We start from the raw sequence: 12769 nt of genomic DNA, 5'->3' as shown, positions 1-12769 counted from the left end.
GAAAATTCCATACAAAAAACACTATTTTTTCCCAGATAAGAAGTTTTGCAACTAAAACTGCTTCCCACTTAAAAAGTTTCAAAGTTTGGCGGTGAATCCATCACAAACCACAAGGAGTGGTGAAATATACCTGAAAATGTCCCTTTTTGCCCAAAGTCAAAAAATGTACAACTTAGTTATTATTGTCTGCAGCCTATTTAAGAGGTTTTACAAGTTTGACAGTAAAACGATCATAAACCAAAACTAGTATCAAAGCATCTAGGTACCTAAAATGGACCTTCAAGATTAAAATGCATGATTTTGCTGAAGCAAATTATGTGAATCTTAGAAAGTAGGTTAACAAACCCTCTTTCTACCACAAGGCATCGGCTGAATGAACCACAATTAGAAAAATGACTCCAATATTGTAGGTATTTAAAATTAGATTTGAAACAATAAAAAAAAACAAAAACTCTATAATGTTTCATATTATTATTTTATTTGAATAACTTTTTATACCATCAGAAGTGTAAAAAATAACAATATAACAGATTTAACCACTCAGAACATTAGAACGTCAAAAGACGTAAATATGATAATAGCGGTCAAGACATTAGAACGTCTTTTCACGTAAATGCGCGAGATTTTACAAAAATCGATTTATTTCCATCACTAGTATACGGATTGCCATGATTTAAAAAACAGAGATACGTAGAATAGTAGATAATGAATAACGCTACGCGTCTGTATTCAAGAATATCTATGGAATGTAGAGGTGCATTATCTAAGTCGATTGGATCTGTCATCTTGTTCGTTCATAATTTATTGCGTTTCTAAATAATTTATTAAAAATATTTTAGTTTGGACGGTTAATATTTTGAGGTGACTAATAGTTTTTAATTATATTTCTTAAATATATAAAGTGTTATTTCTTTATGATACTCAGAAAAAAGTACATTTTTCACAGCTTTGAAATAATGGTCAGCGATTTTTACATATTTTTGACGTTTTCAGAAAATGTATATTTAGAAACGCAAATATTTACGTATAACAATACAATACGATAGTGAATTTCATAATCTTTCCAAAACATTTTTTAGAATGAGGCTACGTTTCCCAAAACGTGAGTTATGAAGCTTTTACCAAACTCGTAAATATCACAAAAATTTTCACGTTTTGACAGTTCGCAAAGGAACACAAAGTAAATAAAAGTCTTTGTCTGAGAGGTTAAAGAAGTTAAAAGGCAAAATGAATTTGGATTCCGCTTCGAATGGCTAATTTCTTTCCATCTTGCAATACTTGTCAATCTATTTCTTTCCATCTAGCAATATAGTATTATTCAATCTATTTCTTTCCATCTAGCATTATATTCTTGTTCAATCCATTTCTTTCCATCTAGCAATATTTTCTTGTTTAATCCATTTCTTTCCATCTAGCAATATTTATTTATTTATTGGACAATTTGTATAGCGCCGCTTTTGTGAGATATCACCTCAGGGGCGCTTCAATATGTTCTTGTTCATTCCATTTCTTTCAAGTCGTTTGTCGTTCACAATTTTGTTTCAAGATATGTATTGGAGTTTTCTTATTTTAAATCTAGCAGGTGGATTGCAACAATAACATTTGGCTGTCATCAGTTGTTTTGTTTTGCTCTATCTAAAATTAATTTTTTACCATTCTTTTTTGTTTTCTGGCAAAAAAAAAGTGTAGTGTGTTGTGCCTTGAGGTTTCTTCTCCCTCCTGATTTTCCAGGAGTCACTTTTCGCTGCTGATTTCCAGATATTTATAAACTTTTTTACTTCTGTCATTTTTCATACTATTATTGTAGTTGTTTACTGTTGTGAATAATGGAGGAAGATTTCCCTCCTGGACCCCCTACAAAGCCCCCAGATCCCTCTCCAGACCCCCCAGACGGGGAAAATGTAGAAATTTCTGACAGTGATTCTGTCATCTTGACTTCTACCAAAAAAAGGAAATTTACTCCTTCTTCCCCAATAAAACTTGACTCGCCTTCGACATCACTGTCCCCACCAGCACTTTCTCAACTTCCTCCAACAAACTTTTATTCTCCTCATTCCCGTGGCCCATTCATAGCATACGCCCAAAAAACTGAGCAAGGAAAAACCATCCACCCTCTTGAATTTGGCAAATTCCTATCAAATAGCAAGAATCTTTCAATCAAACCTGGAGGTGTAAAAGCCGAGGGTCGCTTCCGAATCTCCGTCGAATTCCTCTCAGGGTCAGCTGCCAACAGTTTCATCAAAAATATCTTCATTTCATCTAATTCAAAGTTCAAGGCATATATCCCTACTTTCAATGTCACTCGCATGGGCCTGGTCAGAGGTATCTCGACCGATCTGTCCATCGAAGAAATTCTGTCTTCACTTTCAACCCCCCAACACATTGGCAATCCCATAAAAGCCAGGAGGCTAAATTACAAGGACTCCTCTGAGGGTATAATTACCTGGAAGCCCTCCCAATCTGTTGTTATCACCTTTGAAGGTCAATCTCTTCCCTCCCATATATATTTATTCTTCAACTCATTACCAGTTGAAATGTATACATATCCCACCACTCAATGTTTCAATTGCTGCCGTTTTGGTCATACCAAAGCTGCATGCAGATCTCAACCCAGATGTTTTAAATGTGGAGAAAACCACGCAGCTGACCAATGTCCTTCTTCCTCCTCACCTAAATGTTTTAACTGCTCAGGCTCACATACAGCTATCAACACATCTTGCCCAGAACAATCTCGCCAAAAAAATATTAAAATTTCTATGGCCTCTCAGAACTTGTCTTTTCTGCAGGCTTCTAAATTATTCCCGCCTGTCAAAAAATCATTTGCTGAGGCTTTATCCAGCAACTCCTCATCCAACCCTCTTCCCTCCACTACAACAACTTCTTCTCGTTCAACTAAATTCACATACAAAAACGCTATCTCTAAACCGGCTCCTGGATACGATCAGCAACAACACAACTCACTGCTCTTAAATCCCAATGGTTCACCTCTTTCAAATGCCACAAATGGGTGTGCAAATAATTATAATCCGTCCTCAATGAACTCTCTTAAACTTTCTGAAAAACTCTCCCAAGACAATTCTTCATTTATCCAAACTCTTATTATTCTTCTAATTGACCTTATTTCTTCTCAAACTAATCTACCGTCCAACGCTGCTACTATTATTTCCACATTAAAATCATTTATTCAAAATGGCTCTTCAGGATGTCAGAATACTTCAGTGGAATAGCCGAAGTGCTATTTCTAACAAATCTGATCTCCTTAACCTATTAAATTCCAACTTTATTTCTTTGGCTGCTATCTCGGAGACTTGGTTTACTCCATCCACCCACTTTAATGTGGGAGGGTATTTCTGTCTCCGCGACGATCGCCCGGAAGGTTCGGGCGGCGGTGCTGCCCTTTTTATTAAAAAATCCATATCATTTTCCCCAATAAATAATATCAAACCCCCCAATGCTGACTTCCAAATGGTTGCAGCTAAAATAAAGGACACATCCTTTATTTCAGTCTATCTTCCCCCAACAGCCCACTTCAATAAACAAACTTGGTTGCAAATTGTAAGTCAACTAAGCCCTCCTTTCTTTATATTAGGCGATTTTAATGCCCATTCCCCCGTCTGGGGTTCTGCTTTCTCCGACCGAGATGGTCGAAGTGTGATGGATTTCCTAGATCAATCCAACCTTTTCCTTTTGAATGACGGATCTCCTACTAGGATCTCACGCCCCAGCACAAACCCCAGTGCAGTGGATCTCTCGATATGTTCTACTAGTCTGGCTTCTCTCTCCTCGTGGGTGGTGTCCCCCGACCCTTGCTCCAGTGATCATTTCCCGATCATCATTACTTATCAAACTTCTTTCCAATCGGACAAGTCTCATATTTCGACAAAGATTAAAACGAAACACACCAAATGGGATGAATTTAACTCTCATATGGACAAGTTCCTACTAAATTCACCCGCCACCGATATATTTTCCGTCAAAGATGATTATAATAACTTCAAATCAATGCTCATAACTGCAATAAATAAATCAAATCCTCCCCCTAAAACTAAATCTCTCAAAAAACTCCCTCCAACTCCCTGGTGGGATGAGGAATGTTCCAAAGTAGTAAGAATTCGGAAAGCTAAATCTCTTTCCTATCGTTACAATATGACTATGGAGAACTATCTTATATACAAAAACGCTGAATCCAATGCCAAAAGGGTATTGAGGTCAAAAAAAATATCCGGGTGGTACAACTTTTGCAGTTCAGTATCTCCGAACACTCCAATTTCGGAAGTTTGGTCTATGATCCGAAGATTTCGATCCTCCTTCAGTTCACCATCTCCTCGAGCGTCCCATTCTAAATGGATAGATGAATTCTTGGACAAAATTGCCCCCCCTTCTGTTCCTAACTTAGATGAAATAACGCCCATCTATAATACTCCCATGTCTAATCATTGGCTAGACTCTCCATTCACCTTAATTGAGCTAAAAAATGGTTTATCAACAGTCAAGGACTCATCTCCAGGCAGAGATGGTATACCTTACAGCATAATCAAAAATAGTAATGATAATGTTCTAAACCACTTCTTAAGCATCTTAAATAAAATCTTCCAGACTGGTATAATGCCTGATGACTGGAGTTCTCAAATAATCATCCCTATTTTAAAAACAAACAAATCTCCAAATTTTGGATCCAACTACAGGCCAATTGCTCTTTCATCCACCCTCAGTAAACTTTATGAAAAATTAATTAAAAACCGATTAGAATTTTTTGTCGAGAGTAAACAGCTTCTCTCTCCATCTCAATTTGGATTTAGGAAAAAAAAATCCACTCAGGATAACCTTGCCATCATCAGCACTGATATTAATTTATCAATTTCTAAACAGGAAGTTTGTCTTGCCGTCTTTATAGATATAGAAGGCGCCTTTGACAATGTTTCCATCCCAATCCTGAAAAAAAAACTTCTAGGCCTTGGCCTTCCCCCCATGTTTGTCCAATCAATTATTAATCTATTTCTAGATAGAAAAATTTTCATTGAACTTCCAGATATTTCTCCTCAAAGTAGGTCTATTTGGAAGGGTTTACCACAAGGCGATGTATTGTCCCCCTTACTGTATAATATATACACATATGATATGCATGTCACTATTCCCCCACAAATAAAAATTATCGAGTTCGCAGATGACATAGCTTTCTTCTTATCATCCAAAATCATCCCTCTTGCCGTCAAATATCTTAACGAAGCCATGAATGCCCTTTGCACATGGCTCACGTTACATGGTCTTGAACTTTCAATCCAAAAGACTCAGTGTGTCACCTTCTCAAACCGCCATAAAAACCCCCCCGTTCAAATTTTATTTAAAAATTCTCCAATCTCCAACGCTTCTGAAGTAAAATTTTTGGGAGTAACATTTGATAGGAAACTTAAATGGTCTTCCCATATTAATAATTTAGTTACTAAATGCGAAAAAAATTTAAATATCATCAGATCATTATCTGGCGTTTGGTGGGGAGCTCACCCTACTTGCATTAAGTTGCTTTACAATGCACTTATTCGAAGCCATCTCGACTATGCCTGCCCACTTTTTAGTACTGCCTCAAAAAATGTACTTAATAAATTAGACAAAATTCAATCTAAATCTTTGCGAATAATAACTGGAGCGATGCAATCGTCACCCATCAATTCCCTTCAAGTAGAATGTTCTGATCCTCCTCTTTATTTAAGGCGTCAACTATTTGCTGACAAATTTGTTCTTAAATGTTTAAATTCTAAATGTCATCAGGTTATCCCCAGCGTCTCGTTGTTCATTGACTCAAACCATTCATCTACAATCAGAGCTTCAACTAAACCTCTTCCTGACATCTGTAAAAATTTTAAGTCTCTCTCAGAGCTCCACATCATCCAAAATGATCTACTTCCCTTATACAAACTAAAATATAGTCACGTCACCCTATCCCCAACAATATTAGAAGGGATCGGAATCTTTAAAAGTCATTCCAATCTCCCGGCCCGAACTGTCAATAATATGTTCAATGACATTATTTTATCTAAATGGCCCAACTTTTCTCTTTTGATGGATACTGATGGATCCAAATCTCCCGACTCTCCTAACTGTGGTATAGGTATTAACGTTTACCACAATAATTCTAATGATAGAATATTTCATTCAATTTCAAATCAATTTTCAATATTTTCAGCTGAGTGCATTGCAATAATAGAATCTCTCAAATATATAATCAAAAATAATTTTGAACATTCCCTCGTTCTCTCTGACTCTCTCAGTTCCCTCCAAAAACTTAAATCCAGTCTGTAACGGAGAAAACTACAAACCCCGGACTGAGATCGATTCTTCAAGATATCGATCGATGAGACATCTTTATTGCTACCCGTGAGCTGCGCAGTAGATTGCGCAGAGAAGAGGAGAATCATTAATTTCTCCAGCCAGTCAGATTTTGGGAGCGGAGCACACTACTTGTGACTTGCGGAATCATCGGCGACCAGTACCACAACATGGCGGGTTGGAAGAAACTTTCACGTAAATCATCATTTAACTTTAGATAGTTTTACGGGTTATCTTTATCCTTTTAAATCTTTTTATTTCTAGAAGAAATAAATGGCGCCCTTTATAAATTCACCTCTTAACTTTTATGATGACTTTCATTTATAAAATTCAACATGCAGATGCTCTTCGAGTCCTGCACACGGCCCTGAGAATCCTTTAGTTTAAAAATAGAGTCTCCTCTGCTATTTCATGTATTTAATTAACCTTATATTGTGCTAGCCTCCATTCTGAATAAACGATTATTTGTTAAACTCATCCTTCTTTAATTTACAGTTGATTGAATATGTTTTTATTTCAGAATACACGCAATCAATATTTTATTAGTGTTGCTTTGGGCATAACTAAATAACAAATCATAATCATACATCTCTCTTTAAAATCGTTACAATTTTCGCCAACTTGTTAAAACAGATTGTAACGATTTTAAAGAGAGATGTATGATTATGATTTGTTATTTAGTTATGCCCAAAGCAACACTAATAAAATATTGATTGCGTGTATTCTGAAATAAAAACATATTCAATCAACTGTAAATTAAAGAAGGATGAGTTACAATGGCGCCTGCAACGTGTGTATATCGGTTGAATTTTTTTTGTAAATTTTTCATTTTGAATGTCATCTTTTTCACCCTAGTAGGTAGAATTTTTTTTAGACACGTGTGGTCAATATCATTTTGGTCGTGTTTAAAGTTTTTTTTCAACGTTGTGGTTTGGTTCACCGATGATTTCGTAAGTTCACACTTTTTTCTTCTTCTTAGTTTAAAATTTATTTTATTTTGGTTCCCGCTTTCAAATCTGAACTCATCTTGTGTGCCTCTTGCTATATCTTGAGTATTTACTCATTATTTACCACGTTTTATACGTAGCTTTTTAAAATCCTAACGAGATAATGGTTATTGTGTGCTAATTTGTTTTATTTTGTCCTAACAGAGTATTTAGGTACATATTTCATCGTTCACGAATGGCGCTAGAAGTGATCATGATGCGGACAGTAGTTCTTCGCATCTCATTAAAAAAAAAAAATACGGAGTAAGTTATTTATTTAACCTCTACTATAACTTTAACATCATGCGATTGTTAATTTTTCTTTGAATTTCAGTGAATGAAACTATATTATAGGTTCCTTAATTTCCGTAATTGTATTATTTCGAAATATTATAGCAACCTTATTGATCCGTAATTTCCTTTCAATAATAACCTTTTTTTCACCTTATAAAGTTAATATTACGTTTTAAGTCATGTGGATGATTGTTACATAAAAGTGTTCAACTCTTAGTAAACCTGATTATTGTGTTCTTAAATTATAAAAACATAGTTACAAAGATTTATGATTTTTAAATTTGGAATTTTATTGTCACTTTCAATATACTTTAACATAATATATTTTTTCTAATTCCTGTATTTTAAAATTAAAATGTTGCATTTGTTTTTACTCAATAATGAAATACACAAAACATGCTTTTCAGAGTAAATGCTGTTTCAACATTGGATAAATGCTTCAGGACTAGGAGCGAGACGTCACACCTGCCTGATCTGCGTTTTCCTTTGCTGTCGGCAAATTGCTTTTTGAAGGTTTTCTTTTATAATTTATTTAGTTTTTTAACTTTTAATATACAAGATAGGACCATTAATATTCAATGCTCATATTTTGTTTATTATGGGAAATGGGTTTTCAACGAACAGGGAATGTTTTAAATCTTTTTTTCAACGAGCTCAGTTGGAACTAAATTTTTTATAGGTTAATTTTTATTTGTCGGCAATTGTTTTCAAGTAATTCTGAATTTCCATTCTTTCAATTCATACAAGGTTCTGTTTTTTTAATTAATTATTAAACAAAACATAATTTTTCACGTACGACCATATTTTTTAGTTTTTGTATGCTTGTCCATGAAAATAGTTTTTACAGGTTAATAGTCATTGTGTTAAGGCGCATAATACAATTTTTATGACCTTAATTAATTTAAAATATCAAATCTATAAGTTCTACAGGAATTTCCATTCTAAACATTAATTAAACAAGATATTTTACAGAAGGTTTCACCCTTTTTACCTTTTTCTTTGTAATTTGGGTTTTGGATTTTTTTTTATATTCAATATTGTTTATACGATATACTTTGCAATCGTTTTAATCTTTACATTTAGCTTAAAGGTTATTGCCGTGTAATTTGTTCTTATTCAATAGATACTATTTGAAAAGAATTTATTTCAATAACTTCCACATGACTATAATTATCATAAATTTCGTTTTAACGTTATCCGTAAATATCGTTTTAAATGTAGAAAATTACTACAAATTTGATCATTATAAGAAACAATAATTTCTTTGATATTATTCTTATAATTGGCACAGAGTACCTTATTCTCAGGCACTATTAAGGACATTATCTTGTCACCTTTTTCAAACGTATCATGCTAATACGCATGAGGTCACTTGCAACACATGGTTGTTGGGTGCAAAATTTTCATGTCATTGTTGCATGAAAAGTTTCTTTTTATCTTTAAATTCACTTTATGTTTTGGTGGACGACATTTCTATTTGCCGCCATGAATGGGAACTGTCCATCCTCCATTTGTGTTTGTTTTGTGATGTCATGTTAATGTCATGTACTGTCATGTTTTGTCAATCTAGTGGAAACAGTTACAAGTTGTTACAACCGCTGAGAACTGTTATTATCCCACATATACACGAGTCTTGTGATAGGATTTGTTTTGTATGCATTGTTGATATGCGATAGTACGATATTGTACTTTCAGGTTTGATTCCTGTCTTTTTATCATTAGTCCATGGGGACCCTGTCACTGAAGAGTTTTGAGGTTACGGGGAGGCCATGTACTATTTGATATTGTTTTTGATACTATTTAATAGTGTGAAATCTTGGTAGAAGTTTTATTTACGTTCATATGCGCGTACTAAATACGAACGTCACGTTGTATTTTTTTATATTGATTAGGTTTACCTTCTCTTTATGAGGATCTGAGGTACAAAACCATCAATACTAAATTAATCAGACTTTCTGAGTAATTTTCTGATTACCAAAAAGTAATTTTGTTTTTCGTATTAACTGTTAACCTTCGGGATCTGTTTTTAACAAGTTGGCGAAATAAACGGTACTGAGTTTTTGTATTAATTTTGCATCGCAAATTAATAATCTTGTACCTGAGTAAATTAATGTTTTTTGTTGAATGTTATATGTTGTGCGTTCATTTAACTCCTTCTGCAAATATCCTTACAATTCTGATATTTGCATAATGAATTAGTTTGTTGTTTTATGGGGGGTTTTTTTTTTTCGCATTGAATTTTGTTTTGGATATCTACACAAATATCTTAAATTCTTAAAATAGTTTATTCTATTTGAACTTTTGTTTGGTTTTAAAACACAAGTACTATTAATATTTTATTAAATTCTCCCGAATTTTTACAGAGCTGACATCTATCGGATGTTTTTAAAAGTTGTTATTTAATATCGATTTATTTATTTTTCAATTGGTTTTGTCTTAGATCTATTGATTGGGTTTGGGTCCTTGATATCAATATGCTTGCAGGATAATTCACTAGATGGTGTTAATTCTAACAAAACATTTTAATAAATTAATAAACTTGCTTTTGAATTTCATTTTAAATAATTATTTTCTTAAAAATATTTTCTTAAAAATATTGTTTCTCCAGGTTTACATTCTGTTACTAGAATTTTTGTCATTTTGCTACATTATAGTAAAAGGGCTGCTGTGTTTTCCTTTTGAAAGGCTTTTCCGTTTTCAACATTTTATGGAAAAAAAATTTTTCTGTATAATCTTGTTTTTTGTTGGTTAACCCGTTAGGTAGATAATTATTTAGGGAAAAGAAATTGACTCGCTCACCCTGAAGAAGCGGAACTGGCTGCTCAAAAATATCTGCTAACAAGACAAGATTTTTATATTTTCACCATCATCTTTGGAAGTCTTCATGGTTTGGGACTGCTGCTGCTGCTTACAGAAGAATTTCAAGCTAATATTCCCTGTTTTCATCGTAGATGGTCTACTAGTTTAACTGCTTCAATTTGGAGGATGGAAATCTCAACATTTGTAATTATACACATCTATTGAAGCAAAACTATGACGCCTGAGGGTTCCTCTACACCACCAACACCAGGAAGAAATCTAATGCAGTCATGTGCTTCGGAGCCAGGTGGTCCGTTCTTTTCTTTGGTGGAGGGGTAATGTAACGGAGAAAACTACAAACCCCGGACTGAGATCGATTCTTCAAGATATCGATCGATGAGACATCTTTATTGCTACCCGTGAGCTGCGCAGTAGATTGCGCAGAGAAGAGGAGAATCATTAATTTCTCCAGCCAGTCAGATTTTGGGAGCGGAGCACACTACTTGTGACTTGCGGAATCATCGGCGACCAGTACCACAACATGGCGGGTTGGAAGAAACTTTCACGTAAATCATCATTTAACTTTAGATAGTTTTACGGGTTATCTTTATCCTTTTAAATCTTTTTATTTCTAGAAGAAATAAATGGCGCCCTTTATAAATTCACCTCTTAACTTTTATGATGACTTTCATTTATAAAATTCAACATGCAGATGCTCTTCGAGTCCTGCACACGGCCCTGAGAATCCTTTAGTTTAAAAATAGAGTCTCCTCTGCTATTTCATGTATTTAATTAACCTTATATTGTGCTAGCCTCCATTCTGAATAAACGATTATTTGTTAAACTCATCCTTCTTTAATTTACAGTTGATTGAATATGTTTTTATTTCAGAATACACGCAATCAATATTTTATTAGTGTTGCTTTGGGCATAACTAAATAACAAATCATAATCATACATCTCTCTTTAAAATCGTTACAATCTGTTTTAACAAGTTGGCGAAAATTGTAACGATTTTAAAGAGAGATGTATGATTATGATTTGTTATTTAGTTATGCCCAAAGCAACACTAATAAAATATTGATTGCGTGTATTCTGAAATAAAAACATATTCAATCAACTGTAAATTAAAGAAGGATGAGTTTAACAAATAATCGTTTATTCAGAATGGAGGCTAGCACAATATAAGGTTAATTAAATACATGAAATAGCAGAGGAGACTCTATTTTTAAACTAAAGGATTCTCAGGGCCGTGTGCAGGACTCGAAGAGCATCTGCATGTTGAATTTTATAAATGAAAGTCATCATAAAAGTTAAGAGGTGAATTTATAAAGGGCGCCATTTATTTCTTCTAGAAATAAAAAGATTTAAAAGGATAAAGATAACCCGTAAAACTATCTAAAGTTAAATGATGATTTACGTGAAAGTTTCTTCCAACCCGCCATGTTGTGGTACTGGTCGCCGATGATTCCGCAAGTCACAAGTAGTGTGCTCCGCTCCCAAAATCTGACTGGCTGGAGAAATTAATGATTCTCCTCTTCTCTGCGCAATCTACTGCGCAGCTCACGGGTAGCAATAAAGATGTCTCATCGATCGATATCTTGAAGAATCGATCTCAGTCCGGGGTTTGTAGTTTTCTCCGTTACAAGTCCTCTTCTTCATCCTGATGATCATTTTGTATGCCTTATTCGAGTGATGATAGCATCCATTCAAAGCTCTGGTAAATCTGTAACTCTGATTTGGATTCCTGGACATGTTGGTATCATGGGTAATGATATTGCGGATGCCTTGGCAAAACAAGGAGCGTCCAACCCTGTTGTTACCCTCGTAAACCACATTCCCTTATCTGACATTTTTTCCATCATCAAAGAAAGATCCCGCAATGTTTGGTCAGAGTATTGGCACATTGCTAGTCAATCCAAGGGAGCCTGCTATGCCTCAATACAAAGGACTATACCATCAAAACCGTGGTTTCAGCAATTCCCTCATTTTTCCAAAAAAGAAATTTCTTCACTCATTCGAATGAGGATCGGTCATTGTTCCGTTCCTTCCCATCTTTTTAAAATTCACGTCCTTGACTCCCCAGATTGTACATTCTGTGGTCTAGAAGTGGGAACTTTAGATCACATATTTTTTGGTTGTCCCTCTCTAAACAAATATCCTCTCTTCTATCAAGCCTTAACTAAAATTGCCTCCCCTCCATTCAACATTTCATCTCTTTTAAGTCTGAACTCGACTCCAATTTTCATTATAATTTTGAAATTTGCCTATTTAAATAAAATTAATATTTAAATTCACCTTTCAGTACACCTTTCTCAATAATTTTAAATGATGGCCAAGAACACCCTTGAAGGGTGAAAGCCAGA

This window comes from Hesperophylax consimilis, chromosome 28 (genome assembly GCF_061612785.1).
Source record: "Hesperophylax consimilis isolate HC1 chromosome 28, BYU_Hcon_1.0, whole genome shotgun sequence".
NCBI classification, from domain to species: Eukaryota; Metazoa; Arthropoda; class Insecta; order Trichoptera; family Limnephilidae; genus Hesperophylax; species Hesperophylax consimilis.
This window is presented reverse-complemented; position numbering follows the sequence as displayed.